At 38.4% G+C, this 14,433-nt stretch overlaps 1 protein-coding gene across 1 annotated transcript in view; it reads right to left on the reverse strand.

The window, feature by feature from the left end:
• The window catches only part of ptger2a (prostaglandin E receptor 2a (subtype EP2)), a 42,698-nt gene that overhangs the window by 28,027 nt on the left and 238 nt on the right, over positions 1-14,433 (reverse strand). The window lies entirely within an intron of this gene.

Raw genomic sequence — 14,433 nt, forward strand, 5'->3', positions numbered from 1 at the left:
ATGCATATAATCACAGCAGTATGATGATTTTGTGTGTTTACATTAAAACATTCTTGTTCATACTGCATTAATACATGCTCATTTTAAACTTTCATGCAGATAGGGAACTCACAACTAAGTCAATTGACCAAAACTGTATTTATTAAACAGTTATTAAGCAGTGGCACAAGCGTTCATGTCATTTCAAAACAGAAAGTGCAAGATTGTCAGAGACATTTTAAAACAAGCTATGAGTGCACTTCTGTGCATGATGTCACTAAGATGACATAACAAAACACATATTTGTATGTTAACTATGGTATATTATTTATTTATTTGTTCATTGTTCTTATACAAAGAACAAGGAAGTTCAATAAAATTGCTATGGGATGAAAAGGGGTAGAAGTAAATAAGCTCTGCTTCTTCCTACTCCTTTTTGGGCGTGCTGTAATGAAACAACTGGAACTGTATGATGCATTACATTGTATCCTATGCATGTTCGAAATAAACTGAAACTGAACTGAACACTAAATTAAAGTGCACTTTTTGTACAGAACGCCACTACAATAGTTTAAAATAAATAAAGTGCACTTTTGTGCATGATGTCACACAATATATATTTCAATAACTGTCAAATAAAATGAGCTGCATAATAGGAAATCAAATACTGTATGTCTTTCGCTATGTGGTAGGTTCCTGCAGATGTTATCTCCTTCTGTTGTTGACTTTTTTTTCATACGGTGTTGATGTGGAAATGGTTGCCTCTGCATTTTGTGGGTGTGGCACCGAACGTAGATGTTGACATGCAGAGTTTCAAGCACTCTTCATTCTGTCGCGGGTGACTTTTCAAATGATGCAACACACTAGCAGAAATGCTACTTTTTGTAGCAACGCTTTTGCCCCACACTTGACAAATTGCGGTTGTCTGATCGACATATTCCCGTTTGAAGCCAAACCACCTCCAGACGATGGACCCCCTGCTGTTTTTCTAGGGAATTAATTCTTCCTTCATTTGTTACCAGATTTGCACCTTCTTTCTCTCGTATTATCACTCGCACCACAGCTAACGTTACCCATGCCGCTACCTCTCTGCTCAGCGAGGGCTTTTACATATATGACGTATGTAAGAAGGTACGCTTGTTTTACGTTTCTGTGAGGAGAGACAACAAAGAGTGGGAAATGCCTGTAGTGTAATGCCCGCAGCTAAAAGCAACTGCGTGAGAATGTATACTTGAATATCATGATATAGTCATTTTCTATATCGCACAGAGACAAAACCCTCTGCCATACCAAAGCCGATGCTAATATTTCACTGGCAGTATAACAATATCAATTAAACATTATGTTATTTCCCTATTACCCTTTAGTTCATTTAATATTTTGAGCAAAATTAGTGCAAAAATAACTAAACATAGGCAAAAACAACTTTGGCTCTTATTTAGATAATGTAGATGTTTGCTCTTAAAGTCCTATTGTGTGTAAAGTATTTCCTAAGTTTGTAAACAATAAAAAAACGACGCATGCTTTGGGTGTATCGTAAAAAATTTTTTTGTTTTAATCACCTTAGTGTCAACCAGTGTTATTTTTGACAGCAGTTTTTAATTTAATTTCAGTCAATGTCTTTTTAGTCAAATTTGTTTAATCTAAATTGATATAGTTTTAGTCAATGAAATTACACAGCATTTTAGTGAGCTAAAATTAGAGTACTTTAGTGGACTAAAATATAAAGTATCAAAGATAGGATTTGTTTGATGTTGCGTTGAATGCGCCTTTGTTTAGACTACCTGCAAAGCAGTTGTTTAAAGGCCTACTGAAACCACTACTACCGACCACGCAGTCTGATATTTTAAAAATCAATGATGAAATATTAACATTGCAACACATGCCAATACCGCCGGTTTAGTTCACTAAATTACAATTTTAAATTTCCCGTAGAGTTTCTGTTGAAAACGTTGCGGAATGATGACGCGTGTTTGTGACGTTATTGGTTGGAGGGGACATATTAGCCCAGCACCACTTACGGCTAAAACTTGTCTCTTTTCATCGCGCAATTACACAGCATTTTGGACATCTGTGTTGCTGAATCTTTTGCAATTTGTTCAATTAATAATGGAGACGTCAAATAAGAATGCTGTTGGTGGAAAGTGGTGGATTGCAGCTGCCTTTAGCACCGAAACACAGCCGGTGTTTCTTTGTTTGTTGTGAAGCTTTAACACAGGGCGGTCAAGCGAACATGTTTCTCTGCGTCAACCAGCAAGTTTTTGGATGGGAAAATTGTGATATTAATTCGGAGACTTGAGTGGATTACGCGACCTCATCCTGCAGCTCAAAAAGGCAGTTGTGATCTTGGCTCCTCGGCTTCTCTCAGAGACACTGGCGTTCACCGCAGCCCTCCGACTTTCAAGTATAACTTTACAATCACACTAAAATACTATTAACACAATAAGCAGATAAGGGATTTTCCAGAATTATCCTAGTAAATGTGTCTAATTACATCTAAAACTCTACCACTGCTGCCACCTGGAGCCGTCGCCTTTTCTTTTTTTTTATTAGTGCTTCACTCTAACTTTCCTCATCCACAAATCTTTCATCCTCGCTCAAATCAATGGGGAAATCGTCGCTTTCTCGGTCCGAATTGCTCTTACTGCTGGTGGCTCACGTTATAAACAATGTGAGGATGTGAGGAGCCCTCACACCGGTGACGTCACGTGCATATTGTCTGCTACTTTCGGTACAGGCATGGCTTTTTTATTAGCGACCAAAAGTTGCGAACTTTATCGTGGATGTTCTCTACTAAATCCTTTCAGCAAAAATATGTCAATATCGCGAAATGATCAAGTATGACACATAGAATGGACCTGCTATACCCGTTTAAATAAGAAAATCTAATTTCAATAGGCCTTTAACATAAAAGTAGCATGATCTTATGGTCAGGAATGATATAGTTAATCATTCTTTGCTCCACAGATCAATGCATATAAATATCTTTCAAGCACACAAGCAAAGCAGGTGTGTACTGTATGTGTCTTGTGAACATGGTTACAATGCATGCGTTCATCATAATTTGTTTATGAGCGGGACAACCGGAAGCAGCAAATACACGTGTGGTGGGACAAATTTCATCAATTCATCCATCCATCCATTTCCTACCACTTGTCATTCTCGGATATGGTAAATTGTAAATGGGTTATACTTGTATAGCGCTTTTCTACCCTCAAGGGACTCAAATCGCCTTTGACACTATTTCCACATTCACCAATTCACACAAACATTCACACACTAATGGTGGAGTAGCTTTTAATAAATGTCCGCATTAAAAAAATAAACAAGTAAATAAGTTAAGTGAATTATATTTATTTAGCGCTTTTTCTCTAGCGACTCAAAGCGCTTTACATAGTGAAACCCGATATCCAAGTTACATTTTCTTTTTTCTTTTTTTTTAAACCAGTGTGGGTGGCACTGGGAGCAGGTGGGTAAAGTGTCTTGCCCAAGGACATAACGGCAGTGACTAGGATGGCAGAAGCGGGGATTGAACCTGCAACCCTCAAGTTGCTGGCACGGCCGCTCTACCAACCGAGCTATACCGAGCTATACTTTGCATCCAATTCGGCCCTGCGATGAGGTAGCGACTTGTCCAGGATGTACCCCGCCTTCTGTTCGATTGTAGTTTAGATAGGCACCAGCGCCCCCCGCGACGCCAAAGGGAGTAAGCGGTAGACAAATGGATGGATGGATGGATGCATCCAATTCCTCTTTTTGCTACGCATGTAGGCCCTGCGATGAGGTGGCGACTTGTCCAGGGTGTACACCGCCTTCCGCCCGATCGTAGCTGAGATAGGCACCAGCGCCCCCCCGCCACCCCAAAGGGAATAAGCGGTAGAAAATGGATAGATGGCCTACGCACGGAACGCAACCCGTTGATACAAGGATGATTTATACATATATGTCCTTTAAAACTTGCTTGAAACAACGTTGCAAAAGGTATTTTTCAAACTGACACAACTGGGTGTGTAACTTTGGATCCTAGTTGTTGGTTGTGAAAAATTGCCAAATTTCAAAAGTCAAATCAACGTCAGAACCTGACACTGAAAACATTTTGTCAAAAAACATGTTTCAATGTTGTATTTGTGTTGTGGAATATTGGTTGGAAAATGACCAAAATTAATGGTCAAATCAACATCACAACCCAACATTGATTAAACATTGTCAAAAAGCATGTTGTTCCAACGTTAGGTTTAAGTTGCTCAACGTCAGCACCTATTTCAACAAGTTCTCAACATTTTTTAAAGTCTTGTGCCTGCTGGGAAACGTGTTGGACCACATTAAAAGTTGTCATGTCTTTAGATTTACCATTAAATACACCATTCTTTGAGGCAGAGAAAATTACTTTTTGTAAAGAAGTAATACAGTAGAATTAGATTTAATTTACAGTTGTGTCGATGTCACGATCGATGACTTGCCCGCTGATGGCATTATGGCAGTAAAAAGGAAATGTGTCCTCTTCACCTTTTCCCAGGTGTACACATATTACGATGAGGAACATGTTGAATCTTAGATTTTTGTTTCGGTCGTGACAAATCTCACTTCCTCATCTTACAAGGAAAAGCATCTGATTGACTCTCCTTTGTAACTAATTCGCAGCCCCTCTTTCATATAGTATGTACACTCTCAAAGAGCTGTGATTGGTTTAATTTCAAACTTGTCCCACCCTTCTACAAGACAAAAATAAATATGATTGGTTTTCTTTTCTGTCAATGTTTTTAACTCATTTTTATTCTTAGAGAACATTTTCAATTAATTGTTTCAATAAGTCTTGTTTTCGTCAGGGTAAAATCAGTTGTTAACACTTGTGTCAACATATACTTGGTATCATAACCATCAATAGTTCTATCGATCTCCCACCTCTGTTTTACATTCAAGGGTTGTAGCTTAGTGGTCAGCATGGCATCTTGTATCCTCCAAGAGTGTATACTTTAGCATGTTTAACTTCTGCCCATCATCTAGTGATACTGTTACTTGTAAGAAACCTAGTTGTGGAGGGGGGTGTGGTCTGCTGCGGAATGGGGTGTGTAAGGACCGGCTTTGAAGCACAGCTTGTAGGTGATTGGATTTCCCAGCTCTGGCGGATCATGCTTATCAGCAGCTGCCCGGATCCATGACACACCAGTTCGTTCTAGCAAGATGCTACGCACACATGCGAGACCACGCCGAGAGAGAAAGAGCCGGAAGGTACGCCACCCAGAAGGGACTGAAAAGTGGCAGAGCAGAGTGCTGTCCTGGCTTGTGTGCACCACAATAAAAACATTGTTAAAACCAGACTCCCGGGCTCCCGTGAAGGTCTGTCGGGATCAGGAGAACCCACAAGAGGGAAACCACCACAGTAGTATATTTGCTGCTATGGAGGCTATGATTAGCAATTCAGAGGCGGCTTCGCACTGTGGAGAAACGTTGCTGTTTCCTTGTTGCCGTCAAATTTGGGGGACAACAATATTCAACATGTATCATCACATAATGAAGATAGTATTAAAATCTCTATCATTCGCCAAATTGATAATTGATCATTTATACAGCCCAAATAGTGAGGACCTACTTTACCCTGTATCAGCCCAAACACTAGGGATGTCCCGATTGATATTGATATCGGAAATCAGTCCGATATTAGCCAAAAGAGTGAATATCGGATTTTATTGGACTGAATCTAAAAACTCCGATATAAGCGCTCCGATATAAGCTTTCCATTTACCGCTCCAGCACTTCTATACCAGGTGACTCTAGTTTGATCACACTCCAACACAGTAGGTGGCGGCAATGCCCCTTAATTAACGTTGGTGCCGGCCCCGGAAAAAGAGCGTCTCTGATCCAGCATGCACAGCCCACGTGATCACAACAACGACAATGCGTGTGCTTGCAGCAAAGTGTAGTGATGTCGGCTGCGTGGAAGTATTTTAACGTAAACTCGGACAAAGACGTTGCCGCTAAATGCAACATTTGTCAGGCGCAAGTGTCCCGTGGAGGGACAGAACTGGGAAGGTTCAATACAAGCAACCTCATCGCAAATTTTAAAAAACACCACAAAAAAGAACATGACGATTTTTGGGAGAGCAGCAAGGCGAAGCAACAAACCTCTGGCTGGCTTCAGCAACCCACGCTGGCCGAAAGCTTTGCAAGATGTGACAAACTACAGGACTTTGTCTCCCGGCTGGCCTGGGAACGCCTCGGGATCCCCCGGGAAGAGCTAGACGAAGTGGCTGGAGATAGGGAAGTCTGGGCTTCCCTGCTTAGGCTGCTGCCCCCGCGACCCGACCTCGGATAAGCGGAAGATGATGGATGGATGGATGGACAAACTACCACGGGACAGCAAAAAGGCAATGGCCATAACAGAAAAGATAGTCCAGTTTATTGTGCTTGATGACCAGCCCCTGACGGTGGTTAGTAATGTCGGGTTTAAACGCTTAATGGAGCACCTCGAACCTCGCTATACTATTCCTAGCCGCCCCTACATTGTAGACAAAACTATAGCCCAGATATAGCACTGACTGATTATTATTTGTTTTATGCTTTTGTTATTAGAGTGATATGTCACGTGACTTAAAACTTCACACCTCATTGACTTGTTCTAAGACCAGATCAATTGCTTCAGGCTTTTTTTTATCGGAAGTGATTCTTGCGGTTTGAAGCAGCAAATTCTTGGAGCCTAAATTTTTCAGCACGAATTTGTTTTACACTGACTTTTTATACACTGGTTGGGTTAGTGCATCTGCCTCACAATACGAAGGTCCTGGGTTCGATCCTGCGCTCGGGATCTTTCTGTGTGGAGTTTGCATGTTCTCTCTGTGACTGTGTGGGTTCCCTCTGGGTTCTCCGGCTTCCTCCCACCTCCAAAGACATGCACCTGGGGATAGGTTGATTGGCAACACTAAATTAGCCCGAGTCTGTGAATGTGAGTGTGAATGTTGTCTGTCTATCTGTGTTGGCCCTGCAATGAGGTGGCGACTTGTCCAGGGTGTACCCCGCCTTCCGCCCATGTGCAGCTAAGAGAGAGTCCAGCACCCCCGTGACCCCGAATGGGACAAGCGGTAGGAAATGGATGGATGGGTGGATTTTTTTACACTGAATTTTCATACTAAATGTTTTTTCAATGAAATTGTCAACATGATTTGATGTAAACACCAAAATAAATTCAGTGTAAAAAAAAAACTTTTGTAATAAAGACATAAATTAACCTCCTTAGAAATATAAAGGTATAGTTCGGTGTAAAAAAATAGGGATTATTAAATAGATGAATTTTGATTTTGAAACTTAATTTAATAGATACAATCATATATTTACCAGATAAGATGTGACCTACACTAGAATGGTTTTGTAGTGTTTCATTGGGGGAAAAAAGTATTAAATAATCAAGTGAATAATATAATATGTTTCATCTGTTTTTTTTTTTGTGGAAGACGTTTGGGCAATCCTGTTGTAAATGCAAAAACATGCAAAGTGTCATTTTATATATAATATATACAGCATGCTTTGAAGAGACAGTAAAATATAAAAATGTTGACAACTGTACTTTCTGTCAAAACCGCAATGCAAAAGTGTCCAATTATTTGTTGGCCTGCTGTACTTTTTTTTTAGAAATAGAATTTCTATAAGAACAAAACAAACATGGGAAAAATAGCAAAAAAGTGAAGCGGTGAGTATAAAAAGTTGAAATGTTTACATGCAAAGCTGGGGTGTTGTAAGTAGGGCTGTCGAAATGAACAAACCATCTATCCATCTTCTTCCGCTTCAAAATGAACGAGTTAATAAAAGATAATCCATCCAGGAGCAAACAAGTCAACATGGAAGATACTAAACAAAATTTTAATCCCTTTCCATGGGAAATTGGTGTCCAAAAATATAATGGAACAGTGGACCAACATAAAATATTATGTACAGTACAGGACAAATGTTTGGACATACCTTCTCCTCATTCAATGTGTTTTTCTTTAGTTTCATGACTTTTTACATTGTAGATTGTAACTGAAGGCATCAAAACTATAAATGAACACATGTGGGGTTATAAACTTTACAAAAAAAAAAGGTGAAAGGTAAAAACATGTTCTATATTATAATTTCTTCAAAATAGCCACCCTCTGCTGTGATTACTGCTTTGCACACTCTTGGCATTCTCTCGATGAGATTCAAGCACACCTGTAAAGTGAAAACCATTGCAGGTGACCACCTCTTGAAGCTTATCGAGAGAATGCAAAAAGTGTGCGAAAAAGTAATCGGAGCTAAGGGTGGCTATTTTGAAGAAACTAGACTGTAAAAAATGTTTTCAGTTATTTCACCTTTTTTTTGTTAAGTACAGAACTCCGCATGTGTTCATTCATAGTTTTGATACTTTCAGTGACAATCTACAATGTAAAAAGTCGTGAAAATAAAGAAAACACATTGAATGAAAAGGTGTGTCCAAACTTTTGGCCTGTACTGTACACCCAGCAGGAAGCAGTTTTATTCATTTCAAAGGCCTACTGAAATGAGATTTTCTTATTTAAGCAGGGATAGCAGGTCCATTCTATGTGTCATACTTGATCATTCCGCGATATTGCCATATTTTTGCTGAAAGGATTTAGTAGAGAACATCGACGATAAAGTTCGCAACTTTTGGTGCTGATAAAAAAGCCTTGTCTTTATCGGAAGTCGCAGACGATGACGTCACAAGGGTGAGGGCTCCTCACGTCCTCACATTGTTTATAATGGGAGCCTCAAGCAGCAAGAGCTATTCGGACCGAGAAAACGACAATTTCCCCATTAATTTGAGCGAGGATGAAAGATTTGTGGATGATTAGAAGGATTAGAAAAAAAATTAATAAATAATAAAGTTAAAAAAAATTAAAAACGCGATGGCATTGGGACGGATTCAGATGTTTTTAGACACATTTACTAGGATAATTCTGGGAAATCCCTTATCTTTCTATTGTGTTGCTAGTGTTTTAGTGAGATTAAATAGTACCTGATAGTCGGAGGGCTGTGTCCACGGGTGTCTTGAGGCTAGTGTCTGAGGGAAGTCGACGGCAGCTGTACGGACGGCACAAGCTCAGCTGATCTCCGGGCAGATACAAGGACGGCGCAAACTCTACAGATCTCCGGTAAGAGGCGACTTTTTAACACAATTTTCTCACCGAAACCTGCCGGTTGACAAGTGGTCGGGAACCATGTTCGCTTGACCGCTCTGATCCATAGTAAAGCTTCACCTCCAGGAATTTTAAACAAGGAATCACAGTGTGTTTGTGTGGCTAAAGGCTAAAGCTTCCCAACTCCATATTTCTACTTTGACTTCTCCATTATTAATTGAACAAATTGCAAAAGATTCAGCAACACAGATGTCCAGAATACTCTTTAATTGCGCGATGAACTGGTGCTGCGCTAATATTTCCTGACAGTCTGTGACGTTACGCGCACGCGTCATCATTCCGCGACGTTTTCAACAAGTAACTCAGCGGGAAATTTAACATTCAGATTTAGTAAACTAAACCGGCCGTATTGGCATGTGTTGCAATGTTAATATTTCATCATTGATATACAAACTATCAGACTGCGTGGTGGGTAGTAGTGGGTTTCAGTAGGTCTTTAAAAAGGCACTACAAATTTAAAGTAGTGCATCGATTACACAAAAGGAGTAACAGGTCCACATTAATGTTTGGATAATGTTTGTTTGGGAGAATAAACATGTTTTTGTGAACATGTTAGGTGTCTTTAATAAACATGTTTATAGTCCCTTCTTTCTTTACTTTCTCTTCTTGAGAATGAAACACCTGATTTAAAATGAATTACGTTTAATACTTAATAATCAATATTAAGTCACAGCAACACTGTGATTACTCTTATTAAAGTCTTTGTTGACGGCAATACTTTAAATACATATATGGACTAAACATAATTCATCCAATGGCAAATCACATCATTTGATTTTAACTGGAAAAAGACAGCCCTGCTTTAGTGCATGTGTAAATAAATCCCTAAAATGAAGTTTATTAGGCTCTTTCACTTTGCAGCTTTACGTTTTTATCTCCAGTTGGCAGCGTACCAGAAATAAATGTACTTCTCTAAAACAAGGTACTATAACATGTCTTCTACCGTTTACCAGATAACATCTCACTAAAAGCTTTGTGCCTTTTTTTGTACCACCCAATGAAATAATGCTGCTGTAATGGGAAGCCATGCTCTTTTAGTGCCAAATGTCCAATGTTAGTCCAATGTTAGTCCAATGTTAGTACAATGTTTGTCCATTGTTAGTACAATTTTAGTCCAATATTAGTACAATGTTAGTACAATGTTAGTCCAATATTAGTCCAATATTAGTCCTATGTGAGTACAATGTTATTCCAATGTTAGTACAATTTTAGTACAATGTTAGTCCAATATTAGTCCAATATTAGTCCTATGTGAGTACAATGTTATTCCAATGTTAGTACAATTTTAGTACAATGTTAGTCCAATATTAGTCCAATATTAGTCCTATGTGAGTACAATGTTATTCCAATGTTAGTACAATTTTAGTACAATGTTAGTCCAATGTTACCATACCATATCAACTTTATTTATATAGCCCTTTAAAAATTAGCCAATGTTATTAAAATGTTAGTGTAATATTATTCCAATGTTAGTCCAATGTTATTCCAATGTTAGTACAATGTTAGTCCAAGGTTAGTCCAATGTTAGTACAGTGTTACCATACCAAACCACATCAACTTTATTTATATATCCATCCATCAATTTTTCTACCGCTTATTGTACTTATTCCCTATCTCAGCTACAATTTGGCAGAAGGCGGTGTACACCCTGGACAAGTCACAATCTGCAGGGCCAACACAGATAGACAGACAACATTCACACTCACATTCACACACTAGGGCCAATTTAGTGTTGCCAATCAACCTATCCCCAGGTGCATGTCTTTGGAAGTGGGAGGAAACTGGAGTACCCGGAGAATACTTGCCAACCTTGAGACCTCCGATTTCGGGGGGTGGGCGTGGTAGAGGGTGGGGGGCGTGGTTAGGAGGGGAGGAGTATATTTACAGCAACAAAAGTGCAAATTGGATTTTAACCTATTTAAAACATGACATTAAAAATATATATTTATTGTGAGAAATCATTTAGATATTCAGTGTTTCCACAAAGATAAATATCATTAATTATTGATAATAACATAGAGTTAAAGGTAAATTGAGCAAATTGGCTATTTCTGGCAATTTATTTAAGTGTGTATCAAACTGGTGGCCCTTCACATTAATCAGTACCCAAGAAGTAGCTCTTGGTTTCAAAAAGGTTGGTGACCTCTGCCGTAGATGTTGCTGTCACATATGCATGTACAGTAGATGGCAGTATTTTCCTGTTTAGGAGTGTCACAACATTGCTGTTTACGGCAGACGAACTGCTTTACAGTAGACGAAAACGTGACTGCTGTTGTTGTGTGTTGTTGCTGCGCTGGGAGGACGTTAATAAAACTGCCTAACAATAAACACACATAAGAAACCAAGAACTTGCCCTCGATCATTCTACAGTTATCACGTCATTGGGCAGGCTCTCTGTTTGTATTGTGGGAAAGCGGACGTGAAAACGGGCTGTCGACAAGTCACTCAGGTCCGTATGGAGCTGGAGGGGGCGTGGCCTCCAGCTCTACCGGAATTTGGGAGATTTTCGGGAGAAAATTTGTCCCGTGAGGTTTTCGAGAGAGGTGCTGAATTTCGTGAGTCTCCCGGAAAATCCGGGAGGGTTGGCAAGTATTACCCGGAGGGAACCCATACAGTCACGGGGAGAACATGCAAACTCCACACAGAAAGATCCCGAGCCCAGGGTTGAACCCAAGACTTCTCACGACCTTCGTATTGTGAGGCAGCCACACTAACCCAAATAGCCTTTAAAAATTTGTAAAATGTTAGTCCAATGTTAGTACAATCTTAGTCCAATGTTACCATACCATACCATATCAACTTTATTTATAAAGCCCTTAAAAAATAGCCAATGTTAGAATTCTTGCCCACCTTGAGACCTCCAATTCGGGAGGTGGGGCGTGGGGGCGTGTTTAAGAGGGGAGGAGTATATTTACAGCTAGAATTCACCAAGTCAAGTATTTCAATATATACATATATATATATATATATATATATATATATATATATATATATATATATATATATATATATAATATATATATATATAATATATATATATATATATATATATATATATATATATATTATATATATATATATATATATATATTATTGGGGACGGCGTGGGGCAGTGGGGAGAGTGGCCGTGCGCAACCCGAGCGTCCCTGGTTCAATTCCCACCTAGTACCAACCTCGTCACGTCCGTTGTGTCCTGAGCAAGGCACTTCACCCTTGCTCCTGATGGGTGCTGGTTGGCGCCTTGCATGGCAGCTCCCTCCATCAGTGTGTGAATGTGTGTGGGAATTGGTAAATGTGGAAGTAGTGTCAAAGCGCTTTGAGTACCTTGAAGGTAGAAAAGCGCTATACAAGTACAACCCATTTAAACCCATTTTTATATATATATATATATATATATATATATATATATATATATATATATATATATATATATATATATCAGGGGTCGGCAACCCAAAATGTTGAAAGAGCCATATTGGACCAAAAATACAAAAACAAATCTGTCTGGAGCCGCAAAAAATAAAAAGCCATATTACATACAGATAGTGTATCATGAAATATAAATTGAATTATGAGGACTTAAAGGAAACTAAATGAGCTCAAATATACCAACAAATGAGGCATAATGATGCAATATGTACATACAGCTAGCCTAAATAGCATGTTAGCCTCGATTAGCTTGCAGTCATGCAGTGACCAAATATGTCTGATTAGCACACTCCACACAAGTCAATAACATCAACAAAACTTACCTTTGTGCATACATGCGCGAAGTTATAAGTTTGCTGGACAAAATGAGACAGAAAAAGAAGTGGCATAAAAACGTCCTAGAAAGTCCGAGAAAGTTATGCATGTAAACAAACTATGGTGAGTTCAAGGACCGCCATAATTAGTAGGACAAAAACGGCGCTCGCCAAATACTCGAATCAGTGAAGCATGTTTAATATAAACAGTGCACTTTATAGCAATTAGGGAGGTTTGTGTTATGTTTGTCGTCCTATACAAACCAAATTAAAACAAAAAATATGTTTTTCCCCTCATCCTTTCCATTTTTCATATATTTTTGAAAAAGCTCCAGAGAGCCTTTAAGGCGGCGCTAAAGAGCCGCATGCGGCTCCGGAGCCGCGGGTTGCCGACCCCTGATATATATATATATATATATCCTGAAAATATGCAAACAAAACTGTGTTTAGATAATTGATACTTCAAACTTGCATAAATAAATCTTAAGGAATATAGCAAAACTTGGCTTCCGAGAGCTTCAAAATATAATGAATAAAATGCTATTGATGTTGATAAACAAGCAATATTTTAATAATTAAATATGGTCATTTTAAATGAATTATTAACATTTAAAATTAATTATTTCAAATTGTTTATTTTAATGTATAATTCTATGGCTGGATGTAATAAGGAGTAAGAAAAAACATAAATTAAAAATACAATTTTGATGTTTTTAGAAAAATACAGTAAACATGTATTTAGTTCTTTTTTTGTAATTAATAAATATATTTATTTTTAGGTAAGATAAACATAATAATAAAATTTGGCAAGTATGAATGTTAGTCCAATGTTAGTCCAATGTTAGTACAATGTTAGTCCAATGATAGTACAATGTTAGTACAATGTTAGTCCAATGTTAGTACAATGTTAGTCCAATGATAGTACAATGTTAGTACAATGTTAGTCCAATGTTAGTACAATGTTAGTCCAATGTTAGTACAATGTTAGTCCAATGTTAGTCCAATGATAGTACAATGTTAGTACAATGTTAGTCCAATGTTAGTACAATGTTAGTCCAATGTTAGTCCAATGTTAGTCCAATGATAGTACAATGTTAGTACAATGTTAGTCCAATGTTAGTACAATGTTAGTCCAATGTTAGTCCAATGTTAGTACAATGTTAGTCCAATGTTAGTACAATGTTAGTACAATGTTAGTCCAATGTTAGTACAATGTTAGTCCAATGTTAGTCCAATGTTAGTCCAATGTTAGTACAATGTTAGTCCAATGTTAGTACAATGTTAGTCCAATGTTAGTACAATGTTAGTCCAATGTTAGTACAATGTTAGTACAATGTCAGTACAATGTATGTTTGATCAGGACCATTACTTTGGACAACAAAACAATGCAAACGCAAGAGAATATATTACTGTCCTGTTGTTGTTGTCAGCTGGCTGCCTAATTTCATTGTAAACTCAATAAACACAAGTGTGAGCTATTTAGTATCAGTGCTAAAACGTCGTTGCAACATAAAGTTGAGTTCACGTGTTTTACTTTCCATAAT

Source organism: Nerophis ophidion, linkage group LG06 (assembly GCF_033978795.1).
Source record: "Nerophis ophidion isolate RoL-2023_Sa linkage group LG06, RoL_Noph_v1.0, whole genome shotgun sequence".
Classification (NCBI taxonomy): Eukaryota; Metazoa; Chordata; class Actinopteri; order Syngnathiformes; family Syngnathidae; genus Nerophis; species Nerophis ophidion.